This window comes from Artemia franciscana, unplaced genomic scaffold, assembly GCF_032884065.1.
Source record: "Artemia franciscana unplaced genomic scaffold, ASM3288406v1 Scaffold_1209, whole genome shotgun sequence".
In the NCBI taxonomy this organism is placed as follows: Eukaryota; Metazoa; Arthropoda; class Branchiopoda; order Anostraca; family Artemiidae; genus Artemia; species Artemia franciscana.
This window is the reverse complement of record NW_027062763.1, coordinates 64,935-84,137: the sequence shown is the minus strand read 5'-3', so window position 1 is coordinate 84,137 and position 19,203 is coordinate 64,935. Positions and strand designations below refer to the sequence as shown.

Genomic DNA, 19,203 nt, shown 5'->3' with positions numbered 1-19,203 from the left:
TGTGATTGATTATCAATTAACTGGGTGAATGCTAGACCTGATTTGAAGTATTTAAAAAAAATCGTAAGAAACAATCTATTATCTGGGCTACTATTTATATGATTAATTTTTCTGTTCAGGCAATTAGGAACAAATATATCAGGATATGAGGAAGGAGATACAATAACAATACAGCTAGGGGGGACAGAGTTGTTACTTGCTATGGTACAGGGGAAGGGGGACAGCTGTCCCTTCCAGACCTCACCCCCAGACTTTAGTTTGAATAACTATAAAGTAGCTTTATAATACTTTTGTTGTACTAATTATTGCCTTTATGGTACCAAATGGCTTTTTTTTTCACCGTCATTTTCACCTGATTTGGGAAAATTGGCTTCAACTTTGCTCCATTGAGGAAATGAGCCATATGTATTACTTAAAATATTGTCTTTTCGCACGGAACCTGCTTGTCCATGTCATGTACTCGTGTAGTAACATTGCCGTAGTGCTGCAACTAGCCCCTCATTGTAGCTTAAAGGCTCATGGGGACAGGACAGTTGAAAAAAACCATACAAGTTTCATACCAACAGATATCTATCAGCCTTGGTGACAAGGCCAGTGTTGAAAAAAAAACTCTAGAGAAGGAGAAGTATAAAACCGATTATTTGTTACCTTTTTTGCTCCTCACCAGCCCTATTAGAGGTAATTCGGTTGGTAATTTCCATCTGATTTGCCAACTGTTGATCTGCCCTCCAAGATCCATTTTCCAGGTCATTGGATTCTACATGTGTTGCTGTGGCATACGATCTGACACCACTTGTGATGTCATCTGTGAGGAGGTAATTGTGCAAGCAACATGCAGCTTTAATCAGGATAGTGACAGTACTTGGCTTTACAAGTATAGGGGATCTAAAAACTCTCCATTTGGAACTTAGAATTCCAAAAGCATTCTCTGTTATTCTTCTTGCTCGGGAAAGTTTGATCCTGATCAGCTTAAAAGTGGCGCTTTAAGTTATTTTCTTTTCGATGTAACAAAACAAAAATTGGCGCTTTAAATTATTTTCTTTTCGATGTTAAAAAACAAAAATAGCTGACGCAAAATTATGGATGTAAATAATGATAACAAACTCTAGTGTCTAAAAATCCACTACTTCCTGATTTGTAAAACAAATGCAAGGAAATCGGCCAAATGCAAAGAAACGAAAATCAAAAGCTAAAATTTTGGCAGAGAAACTTTTCTTTATCTCTTTGCATAGCAAAAACTACCTTGAGCAATTTAGAAACATGTATATGAAAATGACAAAAACAGATGGAAAAAAATTATCAAAGACTTTAGCGTATTAGAAATTCCCGACGGCGCGCGGGATCGAACCGAGCAACTTATAATTAGCAGAGACGGTCTTATCCACTTCGCCACCATAGGAACAAAACAAAACGAAAATTGGCGCTTTAAATTATTTTCTTTTCGATGTTCAAAAACAAAAATAGCTGACGCAAAATTATGGATGTAAATAATGATAATAAACTCTAGTGTCTAAAAATCCACTACTTCCTGATTTGTAAAACAAATGCAAGGAAATCGGCCAAATGCAAAGAAACGAAAATCAAAAGCTAAAATTTTGGCAGAGAAACTTTTCTTTATCTATTTGCATAGCAAAAACTACCTTGAGCAATTTAGAAACATGTATATGAAAATGACAAAAACAGATGGAAAAAAAATTATCAAAGACTTTAGCGTATTAGAAATTCCCTACGGCGCGCGGGATCTAACCGAGCAACTTATAATTAGCAGAGACGGTCTTATCCACTTCGCCACCATAGGATATCATTTTACTTGATTCTTTTATGATAAGAATTATAACCTGCTTTCATCGTTGCAGGCTCTTTCTTCATTGAAGATAGTTCATTGTTGGTATTTTTGAATGGACACATCGTTTGAGGAGAAAATAAGCCACGTTTTATTTCATTTTTCAGATACAGAAGACACAAAATTTACTTTATTTTGGAAACCAGTGCTGCAACAAGTACTCAAAATTTTTACTTAAGTATCAAGTATTAAGTACTCATTGTTTTTTTACTTAAATATCAAGTAATAAGTACTTTCCAAATTCTTACTTAAGTATCAAATATCAAGTACTTGCCAAAATTGTACTTAAGTATTACTTCAAGTACTACTTCAAGTATTTATTCTATATATATATATATATATATATATATAGGTGTTGGGGTGGCGCAAAGCGCCACCCCAACACCTAGTTGGTGGGGCGCTTCGCGCCCCCCCAAGCCCCCCCGCGCGCGTAAGTCGCTAGGCGCCATATTAGTTACGCGCCATTGTAGTTGTGTCCCTGTGTCCCACCTGTGAATAGAGATAGATATAAATATATGTTTTTAACTACGTAAAACATGCGAATATACAACATTCTTCGCTGTCCCATTGTCTGTGCATATAAATAGATTGTCAGGTTTACTGACTCTTGAACATGCAACATATAATTGTCCATGGGAAAAACAATCCGTATTCAGATCTATACCTCATTATTCTAATGATGTGACCCTGTGTCCCGGTCGTCATTTATATTCCCTCTGTCCCGGTCGTCATTTGTGTCCCGGTGTCCCAGTTTGTAATTTCTCTTTGAGTGTCCCGGTCGTCATTTATATTCCCTGTGTCCCGGTGTCCCGGTCGTCATTTGTGTCCCGGTCTGTAATTTCTATTCGAACAATCCCTGTGTCCCGGTCGTCATTTATATATCCCGCCTGTGCCCCCGGCGTCCCCGTTGTAGTTGTGTCCCTGTGTTCCCTGTGTCCCGGTCGTGATTTGTGTCCGGGTGTCCCAGTCTGTAATTTCTCTTTGAGGTTCCCGGTCGTCACTTATATTCCCTCTGTCTCGGTCGTCATTTGTGTCCCGGTCTGTAATTTCTCTTTGAGTGTTTTTTCTTTCTAGTTTTTTTTTTTAGTTTTTTACCTTTTTTCTTTTTTCAGTTTTCTTTTTCTTCTTTATTTTTCAGCGTCACTATGACGAACCTTTGTTTTTTTAACTTAAATCTGGTAGGCATTGATGACCTTATCCAAGTCAAAATCCCAAACCCAATCATCATCGCTATCATTTTCAGTTTTGATATGTTTTGACTCTCGCTGTCCAGGTGGATTTTCATCTAACTGCGCGGTTTTGCGTTCTTAAGCCGCAAGCCTGTTTTCTTGCTGTTCTTGTGATTCCTTGGAACGCTTTCTTTTTTTACTTTCTCTATCAGCAGCAAGTTTTTTGGCATAAACTCTTTGAGCAGCTTCCTCGGCTGTTGCCATTGTAGGTTCTTCAGTCATTTTACAATTAAACATTTTTCCGTGAACAAATGTCTTAAATACCATTAATGACGTCACCGTCATTAATATATATATATATAGAATAAATACAATTTTGGCACCGGTGTTGGGGTGGCTTCGTGCCACCCCAACACCTAGTTGGTGGGGCGCTTCGCGCCCCCCAAGCCCCCCCGCGTGCGTAAGTCGTTACGCGCCATATTAGTTACGCGCCATTGTAGCTGTGTCCCTGTGTCCCACCTGTGAATAGAGATAGATATAAATATATATTTTTAACTACGTAAAACATGCGAATATACAACATTCTTCGCTGTCCCATTGTCTGTGCATATAAATAGCATTTATATTTATATGTCTGTGCATATACAAAGCCTTATGTACTAATAATGACGTCATATGCAAACGCTCTTTTTACAAACAAACAAACATGCATACACACAACTCGCTTCGCGCCACCCCAACACCTAGTTGGTGGGGCGCTCCGCGCCCCCCCAAGCCCCCCCTTGCGCGTAAGTCGTTACGCGCCATATTAGTTACGCGCCATTGTAGCTGTGTCCCTGTGTCCCACCTGTGAAAAGAGATAGATATAAATATATATTTTTAACTACGTAAAACATGCGAATATACAACATTCTTCGCTGTCCCATTGTCTGTGCATATAAATAACATTTATATTCCCTGTGTCCCGGTCGTCATTTGTGTCCTGGTGTCCCAGTTTGTATTTTCTCTTTGAGTGTCCCGGTCGTCATTTATATTCCTTGTGTCCCAGTGTCCCGGTCGTCATTTGTGTCCCGGTGTCCCGGTCTGTAATTTCTATTCAAACAATCCCTGTGTCTCAGTCGTCAATTATATATCCCGCCTATGCCCCCGGCGTCCCCGTTGTAGTTGTGTCCCTGCGTCCCGGTCGTCATTTAGATTTGTGTCCGGGTGTCCCAGTCTGTAATTTTTCTTTGAGGTTCCTGGTCGTCGTTTATATTCCCTCTGTGTCGGTCGTCATTTGTGTCCCGGTCTGTAATTTATCTTTGAGTGTTTTTTCTTTTTAGTATTTATTAGTTTTTTACATTTTTTCAGTTTTTTTTCTTCTTTATTTTTCAGCGTCACTATGAAGTACATATCGCCGAACCTTTGTTTTTTAACTTAAATCTGGTAGGCATTGATGACCTTATCCAAGTCAAAATCCCAAACCCAATCATCATCGCTATCATTTTCAGTTTTGATATGTTTTGACTCTCGCTTTCCAGGTGGATTTTCATCTAACTGCGCGGTTTTGTGTTCTTTAGCCGCAAGCCTGTTTTCTTGCTATTCTTGTGATTCCTCGGCACGCTTTCTTTTCTTACTTTCTCTATCAGCTGCAAGCCTGTTTTCTTGCTATTCTTGTGATTCCTCGGCACGCTTTCTTTTCTTACTTTCTCTATCAGCTGCAAGCCTGTTTTCTTGCTGTTCTTGTGATTCCTCAGCACGCTTTCTTTTCTTACTTTCTCTATCAGCAGCAAGTTTTTTGGCATAAACTCTTTCGTTTTTCCGTGAACGCATGTCTTAAATACCATTAATGACGTCACTGTCATAGCAAAAATGACGACAACTAACTTCATGACGTCAGTTGACACAGAAACATGACGTCACCTGACAGACAGACAGACACACACACAGACAACTTATTTTTTATATATATAGATGTTTTTTCTTTTTAGTTTTTTTTAGTTTTCTACATTTTTTCAGTTTTTTTTTCTTCTTTATTTTTCAGCGTCACTATGAAGTACATATCGCCGAACCTTTGTTTTTTAACTTAAATCTGGTAGGCATTGATGACCTTATCCAAGTCAAAATCCCAAACCCAATCATCATCGCTATCATTTTCAGTTTTGATATGTTTTGACTCTCGCTTTCCAGGTGGATTTTCATCTAACTGCGCGGTTTTGCGTTCTTTAGCCGCAAGCCTGTTTTCTTGCTGTTCTCGTGATTCCTCGGCACGCTTTCTTTTCTTACTTTCTCTATCAGCAGCAAGTTTTTTGGCATAGACTCTTTGAGCAGCTTCCTCGGCTGTAGCCATTGTAGGTTCTTCAGTCATTTTACAATTAAACGTTTTTCCGTGAACGCATGTCTTAAATACCATTAATGACGTCACCGTCATAGCAAAAATGACGAAAACTAACTTCATGACGTCAGTCGACACAGAAACATGACGTCACCTGACAGACAGACAGACACACAGACAGACAACTTATTTTTATATATATCTATCTTCTATATATATAAAAATAAGTTGTCTGTCTGTGTGTCTGTCTGTGGATCAGGTGACCTCATGTTTCTGTGTTGACTGACGTCATGTTTTCGACTGACGAAATTACATACCGGGACATCGGGACACAAATGACGACCGGGACACCGGCACATTGGGAATATAAAAGACGACCGGGACACTCAAAGAGAAAGCGACCGGGACACAAGGAATGTTCGATTAGCAATCACCATCAACAAAGCACCGGGACACAAATGACGACCGGGACACAGCGAGTATCAACTATAACGGGGACACCGGGGGGCAAAGGGGGATATATAAATGACGACGGGGACACAGGGAATATTCGATTAGCAATCACCATCAACAAAGCTCAAGGGCAATCATTAGAATCATGAGGTATAACTAAAAAAAAACTAAAAAAAAGGTAAAAAACTAAAAACTAAAAAAAAGACCAATTCAAAAACGTATGTATATACAGACCGGGACACCGGGAAACAAATGACGACCGGGACACAAGGAATATAAATGACGACCGGGACATAGGGACACAACTACAACGGGGACGCCGGGTACGGATTGTTTTCCCATGGACCATTATATTTTGCATGTTCAAGAGTCGGTAAACCTGACAATCCATTTATATGCACAGACAATGGGACAGCAAAGAATGTTGTATATTCGTAAGTTTTACGTAGTTAAAAACATATATCTATATATATATAAAAATAAGTTGTTTGTCTGTCTGTCGACTGACGTCATGTTTGTGTGTCGACAGACGTCATGTTTGTCGACTGACGTCATTATAAGGATTGAGCTGTATGTCGTCATGAAGTTGTTTGTCGTCTGACGTCATGTTTGTCGACTAACGAAACTACAGACCGGGACACCGGGACACAAATGACGTGTTATGTCTGTTATAACGAAATAGAGGCAACAATCTTGACAGGGCCTTTTGAGGGTGAGGCTTTTCTTATACCACACATTCTCATGATTCCAATGGATCTGCCTTTTCAACCTAAGAGATTGCAATTCCCAATTTGATTAGCTTATTTAGTTTTCAGTCCAGAACCACTAAAGCTATTATGTAAATATCAAAAATATTTATGTTGTCTGAGCAATAATTTTTATTTCAAAATAGAAAATTACCTTACAATTTTAGAATTATATCTATCTATATATATAAAAATAAGTTGTCTGTCTGTGGATCAGGTGACGTCATGTTTCTGTGTCGACTGGCGTCATGAAGCTAGTTGTCGTCATTTTTGCTATGACGGTGACGTCATTAAAGATATTTAAGACATATATGTTCACGTAGAAATATATTAATGTTTAAGTTTAAAATGACTGATGAACTTACAATGGCAAAAGCCGATGAAGGTGCTCAAAGAGTCTATGCCAAAAAACTTGCTGCTGATAGAGAAAGTCAGAAAAGAAAGCGTGCCGAGGAATCAAAAGAACAGCAAGGAAACAGGCTTGAGGCTAAAGAACGCAAAACCGCGCAGTTAGATGAAGATCCACCTGGACAGCGAGAGTCAAAACATATCAAAACTGAAAATGATAGCGATGATGATTGGGTTTGGGATCTTGACTTGGATAAGGTCATCAATGCCTACCAGATTTTAGTTAAAAAAAAAAACAAAGGTTCGGCGATATGTATTTCATAGTGAAGCTGAAAAATAAAGAAGAAAAAGAAAACTGAAAAAAGAAAAAATGTAAAAAACTAAAAAAATACTAAAAAGAAAAAACACTCAAAGAGAAATTACAGACCGGGACACAAATGACGACCAGGACAGAGGGAATATAAATAACGACCGGGACACTCAAAGAGAAATTACAGACTGGGATACCGGGACACAAATGACGACTGGGACACAGGCAATATAAATGACGACCAGGACACAGGTATTTAAGAATATCGTTCAAAGACAAATTTTTAATTGTAAGAAGACCGTTGAAAGAGAAATTTCTAATTGTAAAATGACTGAAGAACCTACAATGGCAACACCCGAGGAAGCTGCTCAAAACGAATGTAAGCATTCTCTGTTATTCTCCTTGCTCGGGACAGTTTGTTCCTGATCAGCTTAATAGTGGGGCTTTAAATTGTTTTATATTCGATGTAACAAAACAAAAATTGGCGCTTTAAATTATTTTCTTTTCGATGGTCAAAAACAAAAATAGCTGACGCAAAATTATGGATGTAAATAATGATAATAAACTCTAGTGTCTAAAAATCCACTACTTCCTGATTTGTAAAACAAATGCAAGGAAATCGGCCAAATGCAAAGAAACGAAAATCAAAAGCTAAAATTTTGGCAGCGAAACTTTTCTTTATCTATTTGCATAGCAAAAATTACCTTGAGCAATTTAGAAACATGTATATGAAAATGACAAAAACAGATGGAAAAAAATTATCAAAGAACACTATTGCAGAATTCCCTACGGCGCGCGGGATCGAACCGAGCAACTTGCAATCAGCACAGACAGTCTTATCCACTCCGCCACCATAGGGTATCATGTTACTTGATTCTTGTATGATAAGAATAATAACCTGCTTTTATCATTGCAGGCTCTTTCTTCATTGAAGATAGTTCGTTGTTGGTCTTTTTGAATGGACACATCGTTTGAGGAGAAAACAAGCCACGTTTTATTTCATTTTTCAGATACAGAAGACACAAAATTTACTTTATTTTGGAAAATAGGAGGAAACACCCCCTAAAAGTCATAGAATTTGATTTTGAACACAACCAACACAGACGCAGGACGCTTTTTTGCATTTACAATAGTGTCCGAATCAGTAAAATGTGCTCAAAATTTAAATACAGAAACTATTGCGGTCGAAGAAAAATCAAAAATTTGCATTTTATCCGTAATCACATTCAATATACACTCAGAGATGGGAAGACCCCCACTTAGTTCAACACCATGAAATACAAGCTGATTTTGTCGTTTTTCCTGCTCCATATCATCAAGACGAGTTTCAAGCTGTTCAATCCTGTTTTCTAGGGCTAGGTTTGCGTTTTGGAGAGCCCGTAGTTTGTTTTCAATCTCATCAAACTTGGTCGAATACTGGACAAGTATAGAGTCGTGAATCTGAGAAACAATAGAGTCAATTATATCCGCACTATTTGATAATCCAACTTTTTCACGTACTTCTTTTTCAATATCATTTCGGATGCTGGATTTTCGCGTGTCCAAGTCCGATAAAGCAGAATTTATTGAATTCGCCGATGTATCTGGTAAACTAGAACCACTAATCTCGAGATACTTATCAGGAAAATCAGCTAATTCGGCAAAAGCGTTCGCAACGCCTAATTCATTTTTCTTCTTGGCCTCCTTTGAAATGCTAACAAAGGCCGAAAGCTGTGAGGCTGCTGGTGTCACGATTTCATGGCTTCCATAACAAAATACAACATAGGATATTTTTTTGTTCTTGGCCTGAATTATATCCAACACTCGATATGGCTATGGTGGATAGTTTTTGAATTTTGCTAGATCAACAGCATCCTTTGTGAACTGAGCCATTAAAATGTATTATCAAAAATAAAAATAAAAAACTGCACTTATCTTCAATATGTAGGCCCACGTGACCTTGGCAATCACCTTAAAATCGGTCCAGTCAGTCTTATAACGCTTAAAAAAACTCTAGCAATCAAGCCCGCACATCCAAAGATTGTATCCAATTTAACTCAATATCAAGTTCATTAGCAATTTATTATGTCCAACAGATCATATCCAATTTCGTTCAATAGGTCAATGTGCTTTTTTAGGAAACAGGTTTTGAGAATGCAATATAAATAACACCTAGGTCGTTTCGCTTTGAACGATGAATGATAACTGAACTCATGATGAATGATTTAAGTATATATATATATATATATATATATATATATATATATATATATATATATATATATATATATTTAACTACGTAAAACTTGCGAATATACAACATTCTTGGCTGTCCCATTGTCTCTGCATATAAATAGATTGTCAGGTTTACCGACTCTTGAACATGCAACATATAATTGTCCCTGGGAAAAACAATCTGTATTCAGATCTATACCTCATTATTCTAATGATTGCCCTTGAGCTTTGTTGATGGTGATTGCTAATCGAAAATTCCCTGTGTCCCCATCGTCATTTATATATCCCTCTGTGCCCCCAGGCGTCCCCGTTGTTGTTTTTCCCTGTGTCCCGGCCGTCATTTGTGTCCCGGTGTCCCAGTTTGTAATTTCTCTTTGAGTGTCGCGGTCGTCATTTATATTCCCTGTGTCCCGGTTGTCATTTTTGTCCCGGTCGTCATTTGTGTTCCGGTGTCCCGGTCTGTAATTTCTCTTTGAGTGTCCTGGTCGTCATTTATATTCCCTGTGTCCCGGTCGTCATTTGTGCCCGGTGCTTTTTTGATGGTGATTGCTAATCGAACATTCCTTGCGTCCCGGTCGCTTTCTCTTTGAGTGTCCCGGTCGTCATTTATATTCCCAATGTCTCGGTGTCCCGGTCGTCATTTGTGTCCCGATGTCCCGGTCTGTAATTTCGTTAGTTGATAAATATGACGTCAGTCGACACACAAACATGACATCACTCGAGTCTAGTTTAGCGTTGCTTATGAAATAATTCATAATTCAGACGTCATATGCGGACAGACAGACAGACAGACATAACACACATACAACTTATTTTTATGTTTTTTTCCTTTATTTTTCAGCTTTTTTTCTTTTTTTCTTTTTTTTTTCTTTTTTTTCTTTTTTAGTTTTTTTAGTTTTTCAGCTTTTTTAATTTTTTTTATTAGTTTTTAGTTTTTTATCTTTTTAGTTTTTTTTGTAGTGTTTAACTGATGAAATAATTCAGACGTCATATGCGGACAGACAGACAAATAGACATAACACACATACAACTTATATATATATACTAGCTGTTGGGGTGGCGCTTCGCGCCACCCCAACACCTAGTTGGTGGGGGCGCTTCGCGCCCCCCCCCCCCAAGCCCCCCTGCGCGCGTAAGTCGTTACGCGCCATAATAGTTACGCGCCATTGTAGTTGTGTCCCTATGTCCCACCTGTGAATATAGATAGATATATATATATGGTTTTAACTACGTAAAACTTGCGAATATACAACATTCTTTGCTGTCCCATTGTCTTTGCATATAAATAGATTGTCAGGTTTACCGACTCTTGAACATGCAACATATAATGGTCCATGGGAAAACAATCTGTATTCAGATCTATACCTCATGATTCTAATGATTGCCCTTGAGCTTTGTTGATGGTGATTGCTAATCGACCATTCCCTGTCCCGGTGTCCCGGTCGTCATTTACATCCCCCTGTTTCCCCCGGTGTCCCCGTTGTAGTTGTGTCCCTGTGTCCCGGTCGTCATTTATATTCCCTGTGTCCCGGTCGTCATTTGTATCCCGGTGTCCCGGTCTGTATATACATTCGTTTTTTAGTTTTGTTTTTCTCCTTTATTTTTTTCCTTTTTTTTTCTTTTTTAGCTTATTTAGATTTTTAGATTTTTTAGTTTTTTTATTAGTTTTTAGTTTTTTTTCTTTTTAGTTTTTTTGTCCCGGTCGTCATTTATATCCCCCTGTTTCCCCCGGTGTCCCCGTTGTAGTTGTGTCCCTGTGTCCCGGTCGTCATTTATATTCCCTGTGTCCCGGTCGTCATTTGTATCCCGGTGTACCGGTCTGTATATACATTCGTTTTTTAGTTTTGTTTTTCTCCTTTATTTTTTTCCTTTTTTTTCTTTTTTAGTTTATTTAGATTTTTAGATTTTTTAGTTTTTTTATTAGTTTTTAGTTTTTTTTTCTTTTTAGTTTTTTTGTAGTTTTTACCTTCTTTTTAGTTTTGTTAATTTTTTTTTTTACTTATGTCCTGGTCGTCATTTATACTCCCTGTGTCCCGGTGCTTTGTTTATTGCTAATCGAACATTCCTTTTGTCCTGGTCGCTTTCTCTTTGAGTGTCGTCATTTATTTTTTTCTTTTTTAGTTCTTTTAGTTTTTACCTTTTTTAGTTTTTTTTAGTTTTTTAGATGAAAATTTTTTTTAGTTTTTTCCTTTTTTTCTTTTTAGTTTTTTATTGGTTTTTACCTTTATGTTAGCTTATTTTTCAGTTTTTTCCCTTTTTTTTAGTTTTTTTTTATTTTTTATTTTTTTTAGTTTTTTACCTTTTTTTAGTTTTTTTAGTTTTTTTAGTTTTTTTAGTTTTTTAGCTTTTTTACTTTTTTTATTAGTTTTTAGTTTTTTTGTAGTTTTTGCCTTTTTTTAGTTTTTTCAGTTTTTTTTTAGTTTTTTATTGGTTTTTACCTTTATTTTAGCTTATTTTTCAGTTTTTTCCTTTTTTTTATTTTTTTTTAGTTTTTAGTTTTTTTAGTTTTTTACCTTTTTTTTCTTTTTAGTTTTTTATTGGTTTTTACCTTTATTTTAGCTTATTTTTCAGTTTTTTCCTTTTTTTTAGTTTTTTTTTTATTTTTTATTTTTTTTAGTTTTTTACCTTTTTTTAGTTTTTTTAGTTTTTTAGCTTTTTTACTTTTTTTATTAGTTTTTAGTTTTTTTTTGTAGTTTTTGCCTTTTTTAGTTTTTTCAGTTTTTTTTTAGTTTTTTATTGGTTTTTACCTTTATAGTTTTTTTAGTTTTTTAGCTTTTTTATTTTTTTTATTAGTTTTTAGTTTTTTTTGTAGTTTTTGCCTTTTTTTAGTTTTTTCAGTTTTGACGTCACCTGATCCAGTTTTTTCAGGTGACGTCACCTGATCCATCCACAGACAGACAGACAGACAACTTATTTTTATATATATAGATATATATATTTATATATATATATATATATATATATATATATATATATATATATATATATATATATATATAGCATATAGTATCTATATAAATAAAAATAAGTTGTCTGTCCGTTATGTCTGTTACACTTTGTCTGTTAATCGGCTTGCTTGAATAATCAAATATCTTTGAAAAGACACAGTATTAAAAGAGATTAAATTCCTTAAAGAGTAAAAAACTGGTAACTTCAAAAATCTATCTATCTATCTTCTATATATATAAAAATAAGTTGTCTGTTATTTCTGTTACACTTTCTCTGTTAATCGGCTTGCTTGAATAATCAAATATCTTAGAAAAGACAACAGCATGAAAAGAGACTAAATTTCTTCAAGAGTAAAAAACTGGTAACTTCAAAAATCTATCTATTTATCTATCTATATATATAAAAATAAGTTGTCTGTCTGTTATGTCTGTTACACTTTTTAATTTCAACTCTGGTCACTATTACGTTTACAGGCGAACGTTGGAAGGCACATGGTGTCTGTGCGATGATTCAAATGTGAAATTGATGGGAAAGCAAATGGACTGCTCAGGTATGACTTTTGCTGTTCTTCAAAGATATAGCTAAATTTTTTTTTGTCTATGTTTTAATCTAAATTATACATAAATGAAATATAACATAAAAGATCATATTTTAAAGTGATTTTAACTTGTTTTTTTTTTCAAGTTTGGAATTAAAGTACACTTAAGTGAATTCTAGCTTTTGCACTAAATACTAACATCTCAGAAGTAATCACCTGCTTCTAGTCTCTCTCTAGATACTTCATAGAAAATTATTATTTTTTGAATCATTAGGGAATTTATATTGATTTTTAGGACAATGTGGTAGTATAAACTAAAGACTGAAGTGACATTTGTACATGAATGAACTTTACATTGGTTTGCTGGTTGGTTAGATACACTAGAAGCTGGAATCATAGCTGATAGTGAACCAAAGGTACACCTGCATACCAGGAAAACCTGACGTGGTAGCCTTGTACCTGGGCACCACGAATAAGACTGCTGGCTGGTTACATACACTTGAAGCTAAAATCTTAGCTGATGGTGAACCAAAGGCACGCCAGCACACCTGAAAAACTTGGTGTAGTAGCCCAGTGCCTTGGGCACCACATTATGGATTTGACCCGGGTTAGCCTGGATAACAAATCCATGCATTTTTCTCCCCCGGTGCATCTTAATTCATTCCATTTCGAATTTTAATTTGGAAATTGTAATGAAATTAAGATCCCCATCAGCGGCGCCTCCTCGTTGGCGGGGGAGCGGCAACAGAATGGAGTTGAACATATTATTCATCAGTCACAAGCAGGTGCGCGTATGTTCTCCAGTGTTTTCACGTGGAATTAAGCTTTTTTAAATAATAGATAAATTTTGAATTCGCTACACAAATATCGAACATAATGGAGAAAATGTGGGCATTCACATTAAAATTGAGAATTTTCATATTCAGAGTGAACGGCCGCCTCAACCTGTGAAACTTGGTTCTCTAACACGTTTCTAATGTGTTAGTCTTTTCAATTGTTTTTTTAAGAGGCCTAAGTCAATAATTTTAAATAAAATTATGATTTTTTAAATGGGGAAGTTGTAAAGCATTGAATAGTTGTAAAAAATGTTCACAACAAAATGTTGTGCAAACAACATTTACTCCTTTACATTATTTGGGGATGTTACAAATTCATCAACGAAAGTGTGTAACTCCATTCTGGCAAAGTTTGCTGAATTAAACTGATTTCTTAGTTATTTATAAACTTACCTCTACTTCTAGGGTGCAACTTCTATTTGGCTAACACAGGGTGACTGCAATTCACTTAATAATGGCCAACTGAGGTCAACTGTTGAGATATCCGGGGCCCGAGATTACTAAAATATAATTTGGAAATCATAATTTTAAATATAGCCTGATTGCCATTCTCGTCTGTGCACGCTTAATTATACATATTGTTTGTTTTGTTTTTGTTTTTTTAGCTGAATAAATAAAACCTATTAACTAAAATCAAACACTTCGTGGTAACGAACTGTAGTAAGGAGCGACCCGGCTCAATAGTAACCAAAACTCTAAAAAATTGAATTATGATATCAATAGCTACATCGAAAGAAAGAATCGCATTTTTATGCTGATTTTAAATATATAAGTTTCACCAAGATTAGTCTTACCCATCAAAAGTTACGAGCCTGAGAAAATTTGCCTTATTTAAGAAAATAGGGGGAAACACCCCCTAGAAGTCATAGAATCTTAACGAAAATCACACCATCAAATTCATCGTATCAGAGAACCCTACTAAAGAAGTTTCAAGCTCCTATCTACAAAAATGTGGAATTTTGTATTTTGTGCCAGAAGGCAGATCACGGATGCGTGTTTATTTTTTGTTTTTTTGTTTGTTTTTTTTTTGTTTTTTTTCCCCAGGGGTGATCTTATCGACCCAATTGTCCTAGAATGTAGCAAGAGGGCTCATTCTAACGGAAATGAAAAGTTCTAGTGCCCCTTTTAAGTGACCAAAAATTGGAGGGAACCTAGGCCCCCTCCCACGGTAATTATTTTACAAAAGTCAACGGATCAAAATTCTGAGATAGCCATTTTATTCAGCGTAGTCGAAAAACCTCATAACGATGTCTTTGGGGACGACTTACTCCCACACAGTCCCCGTGGGAGGGGCAACAAGTTACAAACTTTGACCAGTGCTTACATATAGTAATGGTTATTGGGAAGTGTACAGGCGTTTTCAGGTGGATTTTTTGGTTGGGGGAGGGATTTAGAAGAGGAGGATATGCTGGGGGAACTTTCCATCGATAATTTGTCATGGGGGAAGAAAATATCCATGAAGGGAGCGCAGGATTTACTAGCATTATTTAAAAAAACAATGAAAAAAAAATATGGAAAAGTTCTTTCACCTGGAAGTAAGGAACAGCATTAAAACTTAAAACAAACAGAAATTATTACCCATTTGAGGGGCTCACCTCCTCCTAATATTTCGCTCTTTACGCTAAAGTATTTTTAGCAATTTCAACTATTTATTCTACGGCTGTTGTGATTCTGGGGTCATTCTTAATGAATTGGGACGAAATTTAAGCTTTAGTGTAACGAGCGAGGATCTGACAAGGGGGCGAACCCCCTCATATATGTAATAAAAATATGAGCATACAAAAGTTCTTTACGTAAGCTAATTTATAAGTTACGTAAATCTTTTACTAATAAAAATATTCGTAAAAAATTAAAAGTTCTAGTTGCCTTTTTAATTAACCAAAAAATAGGAGGGCAACTAGGCTTCCTCCCTCGCTCTTTTTTTCTCAAAATCATTCGATAAAAATTATGTGAAAGCCATTTAGCCAAAAAAAAAAAAAAAAAAAAAAAAAAAAATGCAAATTTCGTTTTAATTATTCCTCTGCGGAGAGCCAAAATCAAAACATGCATTGATTCAAAAACGTTCAGAAATTAAATAAAAAAAAAACAAGTTTTTTTGACTGGAAGTAAGGAGCGACATTAAAACTTAAAACGAACAGAAATTACTTCGGATATGAAAGAGGCTGCTTCCTCATCAACGCCCCGCTCTTTACGCTAAAGTTTTTTACTGTTTTAAAAAGAAGAATTGAGAGAAAGAGTCAAACTTTAGCGTAAAGAGCGGGGCGTTGATGAAGAAGCAGCCTCTTTCATATACAACGTAATTTCTGTTCGTTTTAAGTTTTAATGTTGCTTAAAAAATCTTGTTTTTTTATTTAATTATCTTTTAAGAATCATCAAAAGCGATTGGATGGTATCTACTGCCCCTCTCCCACGCCATTTCCACAAGTACATCCAATAAAAATTTTGAGATAGCCATTTTGTTCGAAATAGTCCCAAATTCAAATAACTATAAACTAGGGGTTAAGAAATCCTCCATAGACCCCGGGACAAGAATTGTAACTTTTTGAGAATCGAAAGTGATCAAAAAGTAACAAGCCCACTCCCCCCTTATGCCTTTTTTCTCCAAATGCATCTTATCAAAATTTTGAAATAGACATTTTGTTTTAAGTATTCCAAAATTCAAATTACCATAACTTAGGGGTTGAGAAATGTTTCCTAGCCCCAGAGGCAGCGATTGTAACTTATGTAAGTTGCCCATTAGAATATAAGGTTCTGCGGAAGAGATGGTCGTATTAACTTTGGAAGAGGCTCATTCAATCGGAAATTGAAACTTCTAGCCCTTTTTTAAGAGTTGAAAGTGATCAATGGTCAACTAGTCCACGCCACACTTTCCAAAAGGGCATCCAGTCCAAAATTTGGAGATAGCCATTTGATTCAAATAGTACAAAGGCCAAATAACTATGGCTCTGAGCTACGGAACCTAATTATTATTACTTTGATACTTGGTAACGTGGTAACTTCGGTTTAAGGTTCAAGGGGTGTAAGTTGTGGAAGTTGCTTATTATTACTTTGATACTTTGCTTACTTTGATACCTTGTTAACTTTGATCCTTTCTTTACTTTGATATTGTTACTTTGATGAAAGTTTGATGTTGAAAAATAAATATCTTATTTTAAAATAAGGAGTTTTTTTAAAAACTTGAGACTTTTTGCAATAAAAAAACGAAAAAAATTAATAAAATTTTTTTTACAAAAGTTTTTTTTTACCCAATTCTTTCCGAAAGAATTGGGATCATGTACTTCTACAAACTTGAAAATAAAATGAAAATTGCAGTGAAACCAGACCAGGATTTACCAATAGGCCCACTAAGTTCGGCTTTCCTTTTTCCCAAAGTTTTCGGGATTTCCCCGAAAATCTTGAAGAAACGGAGCGGCAAAAACACTTGGGCCTAGAGGCGTCAAAACTTTAAATCTGGCCAGAGGGAAACAAAATCTTGAGCTGGTGAGCTTTCAACAATTAGTATAAATATACATCCAATATTTAGTTTAATTTACTAGTTATTTGCCAAAACTGTTAATTTATCTTGGAATAAAGAAAATATTTTGAAATAGGGAATTGTGAAAACTTAAAAACGTTGGCAATCGAAAACGAAGAGAAATTAATTGGTAAAAAACTTTCCAAAAAAGAAGTTTTCGAAAGAAAAGTAAAGGCCATATTAAACTTAAGATTTGGAGAAATAGAAATCTACAATAGCTCAAACTGAAAACAACTAGAAATAACTATTAAAAAATAAATGAAACCCAAAACGAACAGAAATTAACTAAAAGATCATAGCGAAAAACCTACAGCATGTACTAATATAAATGAACAAATAAATCTCAAAATGAGTAAAGCTTAAGTTGAATATGCAAATCAAGCTTGAACGAACAAAAATATTTTGGTATTGAGGCATAAATGAAACCCAAAACGAACAGAAATAAAATAAATAATCCTAGCAAACAAAAAACAGCAAACAAAATAGTTGCTAATATAAATGAGTAAATAAATCTTAAAACGAGTGAAACTTAAATTGAATTTGCAAATCCAGCTTGAAACGAACAAAAATCTCTACAAAGAAGAGTTTGGGTTTTGCCTCCTTCTTTCACTGTAGTCTTAAATCTACTGTGCCATTGGCGCTTTACTGAAAACAAAATTATATTACAATTGTTTTCCTTTGTACGTATTACAACATTAAAACAAATAAAAGAAATTATAGTAAAGTAAATTTTTAACTGATGAGCAATTAAAATCGTCATATATCAAATACTTAGTTTAATTTTATCATTTTTTCCCAAGAGTGCTCAAGACAAATACAGCTTCACTACAAACAAAAGTTTGGATACTGCCTTCATCCATAACTGTAAAAGTCTAAAGCTTGCTATGTCATTAGTGCTTCACTTAAACCGAATTATATTACAAATGTTTTTCTTTCCAGTTATTGTAGAATTGAAAATGAAATTACAATAAAATAAAATTCTGAAATGATGAGCTTTCAACAATTAATAGTATTATATATCAAACATTCAGTTTGATTTTATTTGTACTTTTCAAGACTGTTCAAGACACATAGTTTTCAGTAAAGCGCCAATGACGCAGTAGGTTTTAGGTTTCTTTTTCTCCTGATCTTGAGTTTAATATGGCCTTTCCTTATCTTTAGAAAATCTTGTTTTTCAGAAACTTTTTTTTTTTAATCAACCGGATTAAAGACGCTTTTAGAATACGAAGGTCATTGGGTCGGACAAAGAAGTTGTAACAAATATTTTGAGCCTTTACTTTATACTTTTTAATGCAGTTATTTTCGTTACTACAGAGGGACTTGAACTGGGATTCTATTTCTCCTACAGTGGCTATGAGAAAGGTAACCATAGCCGCTGTAATGTAGCAACTGATAAGTTCAAGCAACATTCAAAGTATTATAGTTGAAGATACTGCCGAAAACGTGTTCGATGTGCTGCTTGAAATTGAGGCAAAAGGGCAGAATTCAAACGTTGAAAAACAAACATTCGAATGACTGTCAACTTTTTATTTCTAGCTCCGATGCGGCTAAAAATTTTGGGTTCATCTCCTCTGCCGAACGAAACGATGTCTCTAACACTTTTTTTTGGAAAAGTTGACATCTATGCGGACAAAGGTAGAATGGCTAATACCCGCACCCCAACAGAAAGAATGAAAATCTACATTTCCCCGAGATACTTAAAGCCCTTAAGGGCTTTAAAAACATTACCTATAATACCTAGATAAACCCCTGCAGACGATATGAATGCTTGCCTGAAAAATTCTAATTTATGGGCACACGTAAAAACATTAAATTTAACTACAAATATGCGTGTCCGATTGCAAAACGATGACTCTGGTCAAACATTTTCAGATCAATTGCTGGCAATTGGAAACGGAAAGCTCCCAGTAGACTCAATTTCAGGACGTATACAACTACCTGCTGACTTCTGTAATTTAGTGACGTCCAA

The 19,203-nt window shown here is 35.5% G+C and overlaps 2 long non-coding RNA genes across 2 annotated transcripts in view; one reads left to right on the top strand and one right to left on the bottom strand.

The window, feature by feature from the left end:
- LOC136042386 (uncharacterized) overlaps positions 1–19,203 on the top strand; it is an 83,886-nt gene that overhangs the window by 29,811 nt on the left and 34,872 nt on the right. The window contains exon 2 of the long non-coding RNA XR_010621284.1: positions 12,820–12,896. This is a non-coding gene — a long non-coding RNA (uncharacterized LOC136042386). The remainder of the gene's footprint in view (positions 1–12,819; positions 12,897–19,203) is intronic.
- On the bottom strand, positions 11,144–12,326 carry LOC136042384 (uncharacterized). Its single transcript, XR_010621282.1, has 2 exons — positions 11,751–12,326; positions 11,144–11,650 (listed from the first exon to the last, which is right to left on the bottom strand). It is a non-coding gene; the product is annotated as an uncharacterized LOC136042384 (long non-coding RNA).